General features: G+C 28.1%; 1 protein-coding gene across 18 annotated transcripts in view; it reads right to left on the reverse strand.

The window, feature by feature from the left end:
- The window catches only part of LOC136078211 (transient receptor potential cation channel subfamily A member 1-like), a 200470-nt gene that overhangs the window by 156836 nt on the left and 26148 nt on the right, over nucleotides 1–17486 (reverse strand). For 3 of the 18 annotated variants that reach the window (XM_065793445.1, XM_065793456.1, XM_065793450.1), the window contains exon 3: nucleotides 13954–14007. The exons of the other annotated variants lie outside the window; for them this stretch is intronic. The gene's annotated coding sequence lies outside the window, so the exon portion shown is untranslated. The remainder of the gene's footprint in view (nucleotides 1–13953; nucleotides 14008–17486) is intronic. 18 annotated transcript variants of the gene reach the window in all.

Below are 17486 nucleotides of genomic sequence, written 5' to 3' on the forward strand. Positions count from 1 at the left end.
TGGTCAAAGGAACAACGCGCATCGGTCAAAGGTACAACCTTGTTTTTTCTTTATCTAATTGACTTCTTTTTTTTAAACGCGGAAAAAAGGTACTTCTTGGTCGAATGAAAAAAAAGTCCAAAGTATAATTTTTGGGCAAAATATGAGAGAATATTATATAGTTTGGATGGTTTAGATTTACTCAACAGACCACGCAAAAATCGCATTAAAGCAAAAAGTTGTCAAAGGTACAACAGGTTCCCCTATAAACAGTCTTTTTTTCTTTCTTTTCTATTCTTTTTATTTATTTTATTTAGTAACTTTTTTTTTTTAACTACTATTTTCAATCCTTTTTTATTTATTGCTTACAAATATTTCTTTTTCTCTTCTTCTTTTAAAATATTTTTTTGTTGTTCGTTTTAGTTGATTTTGTTTTTCGTTTAATTTATAAATGTTTTTCTTTCCTTTTTATCTTTATTCCTCTTTGAAAAAGTTATTTTTACCCCTTAGTAAAAAGTACCTACCATTTGCAATGTCATTGCAATGTTTTTTGTTTTTTTTTAATGATAATATGTACTTTTAAATAATATTTCTTCTTATTTGTTTAATTTAGCCTATTTGTACTTTAAATTAATATTTCTTCTTTCTTTTTTTTATTTGCATTTTTAAATGTTGTATCTTCTTTGTTAATAAATATATATTTTTTTTTTTTTTCTAAATTTTGTTCTTTATTTTTACCATATTTTATTAAAACTGTTATGATCTGAAAAGGCTCTATGAAAAGATTTTGTGAGTATTATGTCATTCATATGTCCTTTGAGTCTCTGTTTATTATTTACATATTTGTAATAAAATTTTATTTTTTGTGGGAAGGAATTGTAGTTTTTATAAATAGCAAAATATAAAATTTAAATATAAAAATATAAGTTTAACAAAAAAAGTGTTATTGCAGATACGGGCGGAAATGCAGAAATTTTCAACGCGTATAATGCGGAATTAATGTGCGGAAAATTTCATGTAATCCTAACCTTATTACCCAACTTAAATTATCAGTCTATATAGCATCATTTCTTCTAATTTTTCTCTAAATGATTCGTTGTATGTACTACCAAACCTTTGTTTTTCTGCAATTTATTTCCGTACGTATGGCCTTACCTTACCTTGTTTACGTCATCTAGATCTTCTTCATATCAACTGGGAGACATATACGCAACATATTTTTTTATTTTTATTAAACAGAGCAGAAATGAAAAGGAAATAACTTAATCCAAATTTTTTTAATACATCCACAAAACTGACAACACAAACTATGACGTACCACTATGTCGCCCATCTTTATCAAAGTAGATTATGCATAATCAACGAGAGACACAGACACCTATACATTAAAGCAGTCCAGTACTCTTTGTACAACAAAGAGTACTGGATTGCATGCAGAGAGAGAGAAATTTGTTACAAGTCGTTTTGTATCCCAGCGGAATACCCTGCCACAAACAGAAATCGACAACCAGTTAGCTTTTTGAAAAATTGTTTTGAAGAATATTTGATTTAGTTACAAAGATTGCATTAAAATATGCAATAAAATCCTAATGTCTTTTATAATATTCTTATGGCATGCTACTTGTGTGGTAGATGTGCAAGATTACTAAAGGCTGTCAGCACAGAGGTGCCTGATGCAACACATCTTTGCAAATCATTTTTAAACATAAAATTGCAAACATTGTTTTTTTATTTTATTAAACTTAAAAATTCATGCGGATAGTTGTAAACATTCAAAATTGAGCACTGAAATAAACTAAACTAAACCATTGAAAATTTCCGCATTTTACAAATGCCTTGTTAAAGATTACCAATGTTATTGTTTAAAATTAGAGCAAATATTAAAAACTGTCTACTTCTTTATTCTTTGTTTTAAAAGTTTTTTTTCGTTAAGTAAAATTCTTTTGCTAATTCATTATATTTTTAATGCGAGTGGTAAGTTATTTTTTTACTAAAATAGCTTAAATGAGAGGTCCGTAGCAACTGAGGGGGGAGGAGGGGGGGAGGGCAGTAGGGTATTTGTTCACACAATAATTTGTCAAATAATTAACTTTGAAAAAATTGACTTAAAAAATGACTAAAAAAAAAAAGGGCCTTAAAACTATTTTAAACCATCCTCCACAATATAATTGTTGTTCCTAGGGGCCCAAATATTAAAACTTCCTGCTAAATAAAAATGAATTTTATATTAATATTTTTGAATTTGTTTGTTGAATGAACTGTACTTTGTTTTGGCTTTCATAACATAAATAAATAAAAAGTTGCTCTCTGTTTGAAGTAATAATAAAGATTATTAATAATATTTAAAAAACAAAACGAAATAGAAATAGCAATTATTAAATGCACGATAGTAGCACTAACAGTCGATGCTTAGGAATTGAAGTAATTTTTATTCGCTACATAATAGTACAAATCGTTAATGTTGATACGTTTAAATAATGTTTGATACATTACTAGGGTTGTTCGCCGAAAACGAAAACTAACGAAAATTTTATATTCTCATGTATAAAAACTTATTGTTATGGAACCAAATATTACTAAAATATTTGGTTCCATAACAAACTTTAATTGAACTTTAAGTATTGTTTGGATGTTTTTATTTCTTACTGAATCTTGCAATTAACTTATCACTACCTTTCAGACTATCTACAGCTCTAAAACATTCAGCACTTGTAAAGTCCTGGTGAGCTTCTATGTTAAAACTGTTTCCAGGAACAAAGACCCGGGAAGAGTTGCATTGTACGTGCCCCGCTTTTTGATGCAAAAACTTTTAACTAAATTCTTACTGCTCTCCAAAATAGTTATAGCTTTAAAACTTTCAGCAGATGTATAGTCCCAATAACGTTGGGATGTTGAAAATTGAAAAACGTTATCAGGGCCCAACGACACAAAGGGCAACAAATGCCCTTCCCACCCTGACTTTTTTTTGCGAAAGAGTTTCGTTTCGAAAGAAATTTGGTTTTTTATCATTATTTTGAAAAATAAAACTTTAAAATGTTTATTTGTTGCAAAACTAAATATAAAATTTTATTATAAACATTTTGGTATATAAAAGTTTTGTTTTTTACAATTATATCCGTTTAACCAACAAAATTTTTTATATACTTCAAAACGTCGTTTAGAGAAAGACCTCGTTTCGCAAGTGCGACTTCCGTTAGCGCTACTTTCGTACATAGCAAAATAGTTTTAACTCGTAATTCAACTTGTGAAAGAATACATTTCGTAAGTAGCATTTGCGAAATGAACACCGACGGTTTTTTTTGTTTCATAAAATTCGGTACGAAAAAAAAAAAATCTGCTTCTCAATATCCTTCCGACAGAATTTTATTTTTCCGGATTGTGCGAAATCTTCCGGTTAACAACTCTATACATTACGTAAAATCTTTTGACGTGAACGGACGTGCTTTTGTAAACTAAATTAAAAATGGCTAACTTTATCGTTTCTCAAATTAAAGACCTATAAGTTATTCATTAGAATACTTTAATAAAAGTATTTGACGAGAAGTTTGATAAAATGGAAATTAAGCTATTAAATCTTCAAGAAGAAAATACAAAACTAAAAAAAGAAACTAATGAACTAAGAAAGTCGGCGGAGTTTCTTAGCGAGAAATATGAATTAAAAGCCAAAATTATCATCAAACCAAGTGATATAACAAACGTTGTTGTTAATAACAAACTATCTGAGCTGGAAGACTGGAGCAGAAGATTAAACCTAAGGTTTACGGAAATTGAAGAAGAAGATAACGAAACGTGGGAATTTAGTGAGGAAAAGATTCAAAATGTATTAAAGAAAAAACTTGGATTTAAAAGTAATGTTGAAATTGAACGGACGCACAGAAAGGGGAAAAAAAGTAGTGATGGAATAAAATACAACAGAACCATAATAGTTAAGTTTTTAAACTACAAAGACAAAAAACTACGTTGTATAACTATGTTCAGTTGAAATTGTAGAACGATCGATTTTACGTAAACGAAGACTACAGCGAAACAACTTTAGAATTGCGAAAACACTTATTTAAAGAAGCAAAAGATTTGAGAGCCAAAGGTAAATATGCTAAAATTGTATATAATGAAACTTGTAACGCGCGACTTTTAAGAAATTATTTTATCTTAGAGTTATTGATTTTATCTTTATTATTATTATTTCTTTTAATTTCTATTATTTTTAAATACTAAAATGGGTTTAAATTGCTCTAAGAATTTTGATATCTTTAAATTTAATGATTTTATACTTAACAAAGAGACCGATCCGGCTCAATGTTATTTTAGTGAAACAGATGCTTCACAAAGCAACTGCAGCCATTTTTATAGTTTTGAAAAAAAAAAATTTCTTGAGCGTGATAAGTTTAATGCAATTTATATAAATATAAGAAGATTAAAAAAAAAAAATTTCAAAATCTTTGCAATAGTTTTGAGGAAAATCTAACTATTTTTAGGGTAAATTGTCTAACTGAAACCTAGTGTAGTTCTAAAGACTCAAATTTAGATAATAATTAAAAAATACCGGGCTATAATTTGATCTTATTAGGGCGGAAAGCAAATAAACGCGGCGGTGGTTTAATTATTTATGTAAAAGAAAACCTACGGTATTTTATTAGACATGACATAAGTATTTCTGACGTCAATATAGAGGTTTTAACGATTGAAATATTGATCGATAAGACTAAAAACATTGCGATTAGCTGTTGTTATCGCCCACCTACTGGCGAAATTACATATTTAGTACATGTTTACAAGATAATGTTATAAATAAAAGCAGCCACGAAAAGAAATTCCTTTACTTATTAAGTGATCTGAATTTGAATTGCTTTGAGTATCACGTTAAAAAAGACATTAATGGGTTTTATAATGGCCTATTTGAGAACGGAGCAGTTCCTCTAATAAACAAACCAACTAGAATTACTCAAACAACAATTTCCTTAATTGATGACATAATAACCAAAGATATTTTAAATAATTTGGTTAAAAAAGGCATTATTAAAATTGATATATCTGATCATTTCCCTACTTTCTTTTCAATAGATATTTATGCAAAAATTTATATAATGAAAAAAAATCATTTGAAAAACAAATTTTTCATAATAAAAGCCTAGAATCTTTTAAATATCAACTTTCTTTAGTTAATTGGGACATTATTAACTTTTCTGAAGACATTAGTTTAACATAGAAATCTTTTTTTTAAATTTTTTATGAAATTTATGACATCAATTTTCTCAAAGTAGAAATAAATTACAAACATAAAAAAGTTAAATCGCCACGGATTACTAAGGGTATTCTAACATCTTCTAAAATTAAACAAAAACTTTATATTAAATATTTAAAATCAAAAACAATTGAGAGTAAGACCATTTTTAAAAGTTACGTAAGACTATTTGAACGCTTAAGGAAAAATTCAAAACCAATATACTACACAAATTTACTTGAAAATACAAATTAAATTCAGAACGCACTTGGTGACTAATAAACTGAAATACTGGTAACACTAAAAAACTATCGCAATCTCTGCCCTCAGTTATTAAAGTAGATGATACTTTTTTTCTTGTTCAAAAAACAGTTGCTTCCGAATTTAAAAAATATTTTGTATTAAGATCAAACCTTGCCGAAAAAATTCTAAACCCTAAAAATTAATAAAGGCAACATATAACCCTCTAAACTCGTATTTAAATTTGTTTGATTTGTCTTGTGAAGAGTTTGAAAGTGCTTTTAAATTGTTAAAGTCAAATAAAGCAGTTGGTCCAAATGATGTCAATGGGTATGTTATTATAAACTGTTTTGACGTATTAAAAGACATGCTCTTTAAATTTTTAAATGCTCTATTATTCAGGGAGTTTTTCCTGATGATTTAAAAATAGCAAAAATTATTCCTATTTGTAAAGAAGGAGAAAAAACTAATGTAAAACACTTTCGTCCGATTTCTCTCCTCTTTGTTTTTTTCTAAAATTTTAGAAAGGATTTTGTACAACAAAATATACAATCACCTTTTATCAATTAAATTATTATATAACATGTATAATGGATTTAAAAAAAATAATTTAACAGAGTATGCTATTATTCAGCTTCCAGGAACTATATTAGACTCATTTAATAATTCCAAATTCACATTGGGAATAATTATTGATTTAGCGAAAACGTTTGATATCATTGATCATTAAATTCTTGTTAAAAAACTAAAATAATATGGTATAACAGGAATATTTTAAAATTATAAAAAAAGTTATTTAACTAATCGTAAACAATTTGTTTACGCCAATGAAACATTTTCATCAAATTTGTTAAGTATTACATGTGGAGTATTACATTAAATATTACATGTGAAATATTACAAGTTCCTCTAGAATCCATATTAGGACCTCTTATTTTCCTTATTTATGATATTTATATATGCTAATGATCTATACAAAGCCTCAGACTTAATAACAATTATGTTTGCTAATAACACTCATTTATTTATGTCACACAAAAGCATTCCAACTCTATTTCATAGCGTGAACATCGAGTTAATCAAAATATCTGGCTAGTTTAAGACTAACAAATTATCTCTTAACATTAATAAAACTAAATGGATTTTTTTCCACCCTCTTGTCAAAAAATATAAACTGCCAAATAACATGCCTCATCTTGTTATTGACAATATACAAATTAAACAAGTAACAGTAACCAACTTTCTAGGTGTTTGTATAGATGAAAATCCTACTTGGAAAATTCACATTAAAAACTTATCAAGTAAAACTTCAAAAAGTATAGGAACATTGTACAAAGCAAGAAATGTTTTAAATAAACAAACTTTAGTGCAATTATAGCACTTATTTATTCATTGTCACATGAACTAATCAAACATTGCATGGGGTAGTACAAAGAAAAATAGACTTGAATCTCTTTACTTTCAGCAGAAGCATCTAGCACGTCTCATATATTTTAGAAGATAAATATTTTGAAATAAATATTTAGAAGATAAGTTTTCAAAAAGAAATCATTCTGTTGGGCCCCACCGTAAGTTGCATCTTTCCTTTTAAACAAGTTTTAATAAAAATAAACAAGTTTTTATTGAAATTTATCCGTTTTCCAAAATGAAAAATCAAATAAAAACAAATCATCCCCGGAAAACTTTCTTTTATAAGGTTAGCCATTCAACACTTCTATGACATTATAGATAAGTTAACTTTAGAGATGATTTTGTTTTTATCGGTAACATCAACTAAACGATTGGTTTAGCTAGCCATTAAAATTGTTATAATTTATCCATCTGATACAGAAAAGTTATTAAATACAGCAATGCTTACATTAAAGTCCTTATTTTAAATCAATAGTAAATGTTTTACCGAGAGAATCTCGTATTTTATAGAAAAACTGTTGTAAAAAAGGGTTTTTCTTAAAGCCAAATTTTTGTAAAAACTGCTAAATTTCACATTCTAAACATAACTTTTTTTAAATAGAGGAGATAGGGGTGCATTGATTATCCCAAATGATTTTTTAGCTTTTACTCGTTTAATTTTGCCTTGAAATGACAGTGGTTGCAAACTATTTAACTTTTACATTACATTTTAAATTACACTATCCTTTATTATTACTTTACTTGCAGTATTTTTTATAAGATCAACATTTGCATTGAGAATATAAAAAATACAGTTTTTCATCTTTAACAATTTGAATAAATTTAAAATTAGATTTCCGCTTTAGTTTATTATCATTTTATAGTGAACTTATATATGTTGAGTGAATATGATTTTAAATTACAAAGTGGGGGCATATTTAAATTTTTTCATGAAATTAAATTTCATGAAAAAATATATTCTTTTGAGTCAGTTACAGTATTTACAGAAGTAATTAGCATTAGCAACTTTACCCATTGAGGCGCATTGATCGTTTTCTATGCGGGGTTCATACTCAAAATAATATGCTCTAAATAATTCTTATTAAAAAACTATACTAATTTTGTTTACATGACAGTTAAACGAGTGCCATATACATATGATGAATAAACGTTTGTAAAAAGAATAAGATCTGTCCATCATGATAATTCAAAAAATAAATTTAAGCAACGCCTAATAAAAAAGCAACCAAGGGTTGTCTTTTATAAACACCTTAAACAACTAGCTTTGTTCGATATCTTTAACCTGTCAAACAGCCTTTAACAGATATATTCCTCAATGGGCCAGAGAAGAACAAAACCCCTCAAAACCAACTTCTACATTGAAATAATTTCTTTTCATAAATGTAGTCTAGAGATCCCAGCACTCTACAACTGGTATAATTTTTCCCTATTATAATTTTTGAGCCTAGTATATCAATTTAATCTAAAAAATTGTATTTTTTACCTTTCAAATATTGGTGAAAATAAAAAAATCATATGAAAAAAAATAAAAGATATATGAGGCCAATAAGACAATACTGCAACATTTTAATTTCTTAGTGTATATTTTATTTCATCGATATCATATTTTGAAACATGAAGAAGAATTATGAAAATTTATTTTTTAAGCTTTTTTTTTTTTCAAAGTTCTATCCAATAAAAGCCTAAAAATGCGCGAGCTTTTTTTAATACCTACCTTTTACCAGGTAGAATAACACTAGGCCATACTGGGCCCCACATGTGACCTACATGTTACACTCTGATATATAAATAAAAATTTACAACCGACTTTTCTGAGCTCAGCTGAGTGCAGCAGTTGCTAGAATTTTTATTATAACTGATATTCAATCAAAGATTTTGCTTTAAAAAACGAAATTATAGAAAAAAAGAATTAAAGAAATATAAAAGACGCAAAAAGAACGGTTTTAGATTTTTAATAATTTAAATCTTGTTTAAATAGCACTTTTAATATTGTTGAGGAAAGTTATGGAACATTCTATGACGACTATGTGATTTTAGCTTAATAGTTTTTAATTTCTAATTGTTTTTATTAAGCTCAAGCGGTTTTTAAATGTACATTTTTGCAGTATTAAGCTAACTTGATATGACCATGTGTAAAAAGATACACAGTAGTGGCCAAAAAATTAAGGCACATCATAAAAAATAACTCAAAATTTGCAGTGTAAACTTTTATTGAATACACACAATAGAAAATGTAAAATAAATGAAAAAAAATAGATAAAAATTATCAAATATTGTTAATATTCAATAAAATAATAGTTAAAGCACCAAATTATAGCAATAGTACAGTTTAAATGACTAGAATGTTATAATTCAATACTTTGTCGGATGTCCCTTATTAACAAGCACAGCTTGTATTCTTCTTGGGATTCCATGAAGTAATGTTTTACAAAATTCTCGAGTGATTTCATTAGTCCACACTTCTTTAACTTTTTGAAGATGTCCTTCAGATTTTAGCTGATGTGCTGCAACTTTCTGCTTCATTATATTCCAGCAGTTCTCAATAACATTAAGATCGGGTGAACTTAATTCAATTTTATCATCAGTAAACCACTTCTTAATTGTTTTAGCTGTATGACAAGGTGCTGAATATTGCTGGAAAATGCTGGTTTTGGTAGTTTCCATGTGCAGTTTCACTTTATCTTTCAATACACTTAGATACTTTTGTGCATTGACTTTTTCACCTTTTTTAAAGATGTGCGACCCGCATCGGTCTTGCGCTGTGATTGCTCCCCATACCAGACTAAAGGAGAATGTTTTACTTTTTTTATGGTATACTTTGGATTCAGGCGTTCTCCCACAGGTCTTCTAACATAATTATAGCCCGTGCTTCTAATCTGTTGAAATGTACTTTCGTCTGTAAACATTACGCGTTCCCACCATTCCGGTGTCTTGTCTTTTAAACTCTTACAAAATTTAATCCTAGCTTGAAATTGAGATGGAGTTAATAAAGGTTTTTTAGCAACTTTTAGGTTCTTGCAACTAGACCAAAGTCATAGCACAACCTTCTTCTAATTGTTCTCGAACTAATAGTAAGTCCTCTTTCAATAGCAAGTTGTGATAACCTTGCAGATGTTGAGTGGGGGCTCACTATTAACAACATTCTTTAAAAAACGGTCTTCTCGTGATGTACTCACACATTTTCTACCATAATTTTTGCGATTTGAATAGTCTTGAACACACGTCAAGCATTTTGCACGGCACATCTTGATATTTTAAATTGTTTTGCTATACTACTTTGAGAATAGCCCTCCGAAAATAGTGCATTTATTTTACCTTTAACAAAGTTATTAATATCACGCTTTTTACCCATAATATCACAACTATGGCAACCTGACGGTGTAAAATAAATCAAAATATCTTCAAAAATCAAAATATAATAAAAAAATTATTTGTATCAAAGGTAATAATGCCATAAATAAACAATAAGTTAAAAAAGTTTAAAAAACGTAACTTAAACAACAAAGTGTACCACAAATACGGGCATCAAATAAACTATGATCTTATGATAAAAATGCTTTGCAGCTACAATATTAAGCTGTCTAGTATTAGGAGAAGTTAGGTAAAAGTCAAAGACTTCAATCAACCTGAGGATGCCAAGGGCCTTTTGATGTACTTATGCATGATGTGCGTCATCACAAAGATTTATATACTTATATATATATATATATATATATATATATATATATATATATATATACATATATATATATATATATATATATATATATATATATATATATATATACATATATATATATATATATATATATATATATATATATATATATATATAAAATTATCTTAATAAAATTCAATTTTATTAAACGTGATATGCTTATATTTACAATATTAAAGAAATTAAGTACATAAAATAAATATAAATAAAGAAAGTACCGTCTTGACAACCATGACCTCACCTACCTGTGTGACCATTACCATTGCTGGAGACCAAGTATGGCCAGATTTAAATTCCCTGATCTCAATATTTAACCACTATATTTATACATTCAGCTGTATACATAAATATACGTTAGGTATTAAAATTAACTATATTTATACATACAATTGTTTCATCTAATTGAAAATCCATAAGGGTTTCATCTAATTGAAAACCCATTGGAATCTACGACCGCCTTTTTTGATTTAACCGTCTTTTTCAGCTGTATCCATATATATAGGTTAGGTATCAACAGTTACTATATTTATATATACAAATGCTTCATCTAATTGAAAATCCATTGGGTTTCATCTGATTGAAAATCCATTGGTATCCAGGACCGTCTTTTACTACCCCCAAAATGACCATTTTAGCGGTCATGATCACTTTCAAAGACCAAATATGCTCAGACTTAAATTTGATGACTGTGATTATCTATATTTAGACATACAACATGCCCCATCTAATTTAAAACCATTGAGACATCCCATAACCACCAAGACAATCTCTAAATTTACCACTTATTAGTTCACGACCACTCTAAACTTAAAATAGAGCCCAAAAATGAAATCTTTGCTCCAAAAACTTCTACAAACATTTATCATATGTTTATATTTAACTCAAAAATAGTTTTGGCATTTTCAGACAATTCTAGCTCACTGAGCACTCTAGGATCACTTTTCTCAAAACAATATGATGGCAATACAAATTTAATTCTAACATATTATAATTTTTGTATATACAAGCTAGGTAAAAATGGTTTAACAACCGTAAAAAAAAACAACAGAAAAAGTGTTAGCAGGTAGTATAGTGGACAAGTTGGAAGAATCATATTTGCAAAACGAGTAGCATGGATAAATGTATGTAGCGCTTTGAACGCAATTGGTAATTCTATTACACTCCAATTATTTTCTCCAAGGGTGAAATTTTATGATTATATGATGTGGGAAGGCTCTCATTGATGCGCAGAGTTTGCAAAATTTTCTGATTAGAAGAATTCAGATATTTTTATATAATAAATAAAATATTTCAAAAGATATTTAAACCTATTTTTATTTTTTTTATAACTTATAATAATTTAAATTATTCTCCATTTTTTTTATTTCTGGACGGCAATAAAAGTCATATTTCTGTTAGAGCTGCAGATCTTGCAACTCAACCTGGATTTACAATGTCAAGTTTTTCTACTCATTGCACCAAAAAATTGAAACCATTAGAGAAACTTTTGAACAAACATTTTATTATAAATTTTAAATTGTGCTGCTCCAAATACAGTTAACATCATTCTTGTCAGTTGCCTGGATCCTGAAATGACTATAGTATATCTTAATAGCATGGAGCCTGAAATGGCTGTAAGACATTCTAAAACAAGTATTTCTAACAAAATGTCACCAAGCATTGCTTTATTAATATCACCCAAAGTTTCCAAGCTTACCCGAAAACATCTGCTTGAAAAATAATCGTTTAAAAAAGGCAACAAAAAAAAAAGATCTTGACAAATACTCCCATCAGAAATTAAACTCGTTGATCAGAAGAAAAACAAACTTTGCACCAAAATAATCAGGAAAAAAAGTCGTCACAACAGATAAAGACGCCAATATGTTCCTTTTTGAAATTCAGTTATATATATCAAAAGAATACAGTTGATCAATATATAATTTATTTAAATGAATATGAGATAACTCAATATGTTCATGTTTTACAACTAGTTATTTCTTACAATCTTTAAACACTTTTTTTTATTTACATCTTTTTAAGCGCTTAAGATTATTTTTTGAATAAAAGTTTTGTTTTAAGTTGTAAAGACTTATGAGAGTGCTATTAGTAGAGATGCTACGTGATTTTTGCCACTGAGTACCGAAAATTCGACTAGGCGCTTGGCCGAAACACCGAATATTTGGCCATCCTGAATATTCGATGAATCTTAGTTACTTCAACGGTTTCAACCTGATTTGTTGAAGTGCATGTGGGCTTTTTTTTTCATTTGTCACTAGGTCGTGGTCGTTCATTAAAGTTTTTACCTTTATAAATGTTTAAAAGTTTTACTCTTCAAATCATAGTCATCAAATCATTCAAAAAGATTTCAAAAATAACCAGCTCAAGTAAATTTTTTTTTTCTGAGGTAATTTTAAAAGATGCTATCGATAATTAAAGTTTAAAGAACTCCAAAAACGATATCTTCACAACAACCTTACTTAAAGCAAAGTTAAACTTTAATGGGAAAGATAATGAAGCGATTGCCTTTTTTATTGATGCAAGTTCCAAAATTAATTTCCAGGGATTTGTTAGACACAACAAGTAATACAAAAAAAAATCAAACAATGAAGGTTTAAAAAGGGTTCAAAAGGTTTTTATCTTAATTTATCATCTATTGATGTTAAGTATTAAATTTGTTAAATGTTCACTTTAATAGAAAATAAAAAAATAGTTGTATGTAAGTTTTTATTATGCATTCTTCTCATTACAATCTGATATTTAGTAGTCTAGCTTAATACCGAATACCAGATTGTAATGAAAAAAGTTGAAAACTAAGAGGAAAATGGAAACAAAAAAAAGAAAAAAAAATATATAGAAAAAAGAGGTTATACAATAGTAAAAAATAATTAAAGAAGGTCGAAAAAAAAACTCAGAAATAAACAAAGAAGTAAAAAAACGGTTACGATTAAAGTTGAAAAAAAGTTGATTTAAGAAGAAAAGAAAGGCATTATAAATCAAAAAAAAAAGTATAGAAGGGGGAAAAAAGGGCAAAGTAAATAAAGAAAAAAAATGAGAAGAATTTATCGTTCACTATTACTGTTACTTTATTATTTAGTATTCATTCAGTTTTGTTTATAACATTAAAGAAAAAAAAATTCAAATGTGTGAGAATATTGGCATTTAAACAAATGATCTGAAGTTTGTGAACCTAAAGCCGATCAACTATTTTTCATTTCTTGGCCACTCATTACTTTTTCATTAAAATTGTTTTCTAGTACTTGATAAATACTTTAAACAATTTTCTTCATTCTATTTTTAATTTGTAGGCTAAAACAGGGCTAGTTAAGCAATTTTTACAAAATTTAACAGATCTCGTGAACGGTGGCTTGGATTTAGACTGTTTTGACTATTAAAAAGATAATTTTACCTGTTAAAATTCGAGAAGATACAACTAAAATCTTTTGAACTTGACGAAGTTGTTCTAAAAAATTATGCAGAGTAAAAAGCAATCCCATTTTTTCTTTTTTTTTTTAAATTATTGAACTTAACTTCACTTACCACTATGAGGAAAAAATGCTAATATAACACCAATATTTAAAAGAGGCGACACAAAAATCACTTCAAATTATAGACCTATGTCTCTGACATAAGGGCGAGTCATTTTTTTTTTTAATTTTAAAAACAGCAAGGTTACTTTTAGTGAAGAATTTTGTGAAGATCTGCAAACCCAAATCTGCAATAAAAATTTTTAAAAAATAGTGTCTTGCTTCGTGGGTCAGCGTTGTTTTGAACAGAAAAATGACTAAAATGTGATTTATTAATAGGGCAAAACTATAATTTAAAAAAAAAATTTTCTAAAATTTTTGATCAACTCAATAATTGCTATGTTGATTTAAAGAAAATTGATTTTTTGTTTCAAAAAGTCATAAAAAGAAACACCGAAAATGAGCTTTTGCGAGGAGTACTTTTACAAAAATCAGGTGTTTTGTTTATATTTTAGACAAAGAATGTTACAATAAAACGTATTATTTTTTTCTTGTTTTCATAAAAGTATCGGCAGTTTATTTTTGTAAGGAATTTTATAGGGAATCTCAATCTGAAAAAATAAATAAATATAAAATATGTCTTGTTGGGGAAAACGCATAATTAAAAACACTTTTCGTTGAAAAAGTTTTCAACGAAAAAAATGACTAAAAATATGAATAATTAAAGAAAAAAAAGCATAAATTGAAAAAAGAAAAATTTGCAATTATTTGATAAGTTCAATATAAGTTATGTTAAACTTTATAAAAATATCATATTTTGCTAAAAAGTCAAAAACATAAACAGTTAGGAGTGCAATAGATGCTTGAGATTAGAAAAGAAGGAGATGATAAGACTTAGTTCGGAGAGTTTCAGTAAGAATCCGCAAAGCCCCATGCATTAATACTGATGCTGATTAACTGACCAATATAATCGAGTTAAAAGATTCAATATACGAAACACTTCTTACCACAAGCCTAACAATCCGTGATGTCAGAAAAAATTTTAACAAGCCTATGGTTGTTCCAGATCGGCTATGCCATTTCCAATTCATCAAACGTTGCTTTAAGCAGGTTTCTTTTTTAAACAATTATAAGAAGATAATAATATATTTAAAACTTTTTAATTACTAAATTGTTTTTAATTTTTAACATTGGCAACAGAAGTTTGTGCAGAAACATATTCCCATGAGAAGCGAGTAGGATATATAAGAGCACAAAAAATCTGTAGGGGTTTTATGGACGCAAAAATTCTAAATACAACCTTAGTTGGACACAAATTTAAAAAAAAATTTATAAAAAAATAAATATTAGTTATATGTAAATTTTAATGAAGATTTTAATAAAAATAAATTTAATAAAGGTAGAAGTATTATATAATATGTATTATAAAATGTATTAGTATATAATAAAGTAAAACCGGGTCAAACCGCACACATTATCAATAAAAATTAAATAACTTTTTTATTTTTCGTTTTTTTTTTTTTTATTTTTTTTTATTAGATAGGTAATAAAGACTACATAAGATAATATAAATATATGTTAATAAAATAATTATAAAATTATCGAAAATATTACATGCAAAGAAAAAAAATTGCGCCGTTTTAGGCGACTTTTTGATAAAACCGCACACTTGAAAAAACATTGAAATTTTAAAATATTAACTTTTTTTTTATTACTTTTTTTAACAAAACTTATATTTAAGAAACTATATTAAAGTTTTTACATTTTTTGCAACAAAAAAACTTAGTTCCAACAACATATTTTTTCAGTAAACATGTTTCTTTGCACAACCGTTCCCGACACATCGAAATCTCGCATTGCAACATTTCTGTGTGTAAATGAACTCTACACTTTTTATATTTTGCAATTTTAATTGTTTGGCTGCTGGTATTTGCTCTTCATTATTGTTTTGCTGAGGTTGTTCAGCATTGTTATGCTTAGGCATTTGAGTACTTGGCATAGAGAGTCTACGCTTTGCGATAAGTTTAGCTTAACGCAAAGCGTAGACTTTCACGACTTCCTTTGTTGCTACTTCTTCATCTTTTTGTTTAAGGAGCTTGATCACATTTTCTTTGGTAAAACATTTTCCGCCAAGTTTTAAATGTTGCACTGCTTCGGTTTCTTTTACGATTCATTTCCGGCTTGAAGACACGGCTTCAACTCTATCTCGATACTGTTTTTGCAATACTCAACACATGCTTGATACCTATCAAAACTTGAAGCTGGTGTAGTTGAGAGAAATGGTATGAGTTATGTTGTTTTTATTAGGTAAAAAATAAGCCAGTGTACTGGAAACCAGCGATTACATGCAACCGTGTAAAATATTTACCACTCTCGTACAGCAGTTTGAGCAATGTAGGAAAATTTGTTTCAATCTAAATTCTTACATTTTGAGTCTTTGTATTACTTTACAAGAATTTTTTCCATGCTTGTTTGACATCACGATAGAGACCTCTATCCAATGGTTGTAGAACATGTGAAGAATGTGCTGGTATAAAAATCAAGATTTTATTGTGTTTTTTGAACTGCAATACCGCTTCCTAAGTTAATTGAGTTGTATGCTCATCTAAAACTAAAATATGAATACCAGCAATTGCTCAGCAATTGCTATAAATACTTCTTTCAGCCATTCAATAAACGTATATTACTCCATCAAACCTGATTTTGAAATTGAATATTTGGTGCCAGGAGGACAAACTCTTGCCCAGTCAGGACAAAAGTTCCTTATGGCTTTCTATATCACACATGGTGGTGCAAAAATTCCATAGCGTTGCAGCAATTTTTTAGAGTATAATAAGTTTTCCATTGTTGCCTCTATATTAAATGCAAGTCGTGTGCCTTTGAGACACACTACGGTTGTTTTGCCTTGATCACCCTTAAAACCTGTTTCATCTCAATATCAAATGTGCGACCCAGAAGTTATACTAATCTGTTGATATTGCTTGGCGAAGCATTAAAAATAACCATCAATTATTTTTGGCGTACAAGAATTGGCCCTTTTAAATGCTAAGTTATCCGCTTTTCTTGTTGAAATTTCTTTTGAACTTCTTTTTATAAAGACATAAAACCAGTCGTTACCAGGCTTGCCATTTTTGAATAAGTGCAATTCATCTTCGCGTTTAAGGTAGCCACATACAAGTTCTAGAATTTCATTTTTAGGTAAACCATAACTTAAGTCACCAAGTAATTGGAATGCATGCATCATCACACTTTCTGTTTCGTTTGAGTGTGCGTTGTTGTACCTGAACCATGGAAGCCTCTGTTGCTATTGTTTCTTTTTCTTTGCGATGTTTGAGCGTTGAGAATGGAACGCCATATTTGAATGCAGCTTTTCTCAGTGGTGCTTTATTTTCTTTCATATTAGTTAATGCGGCAAGAATACTATCTTCCTTGTGTGCTTTTATTTTTTTAGTTGACAATTTAAATAGAGTGAGTT

Source organism: Hydra vulgaris, chromosome 03 (assembly GCF_038396675.1).
Source record: "Hydra vulgaris chromosome 03, alternate assembly HydraT2T_AEP".
Lineage (NCBI taxonomy): Eukaryota > Metazoa > Cnidaria > Hydrozoa > Anthoathecata > Hydridae > Hydra > Hydra vulgaris.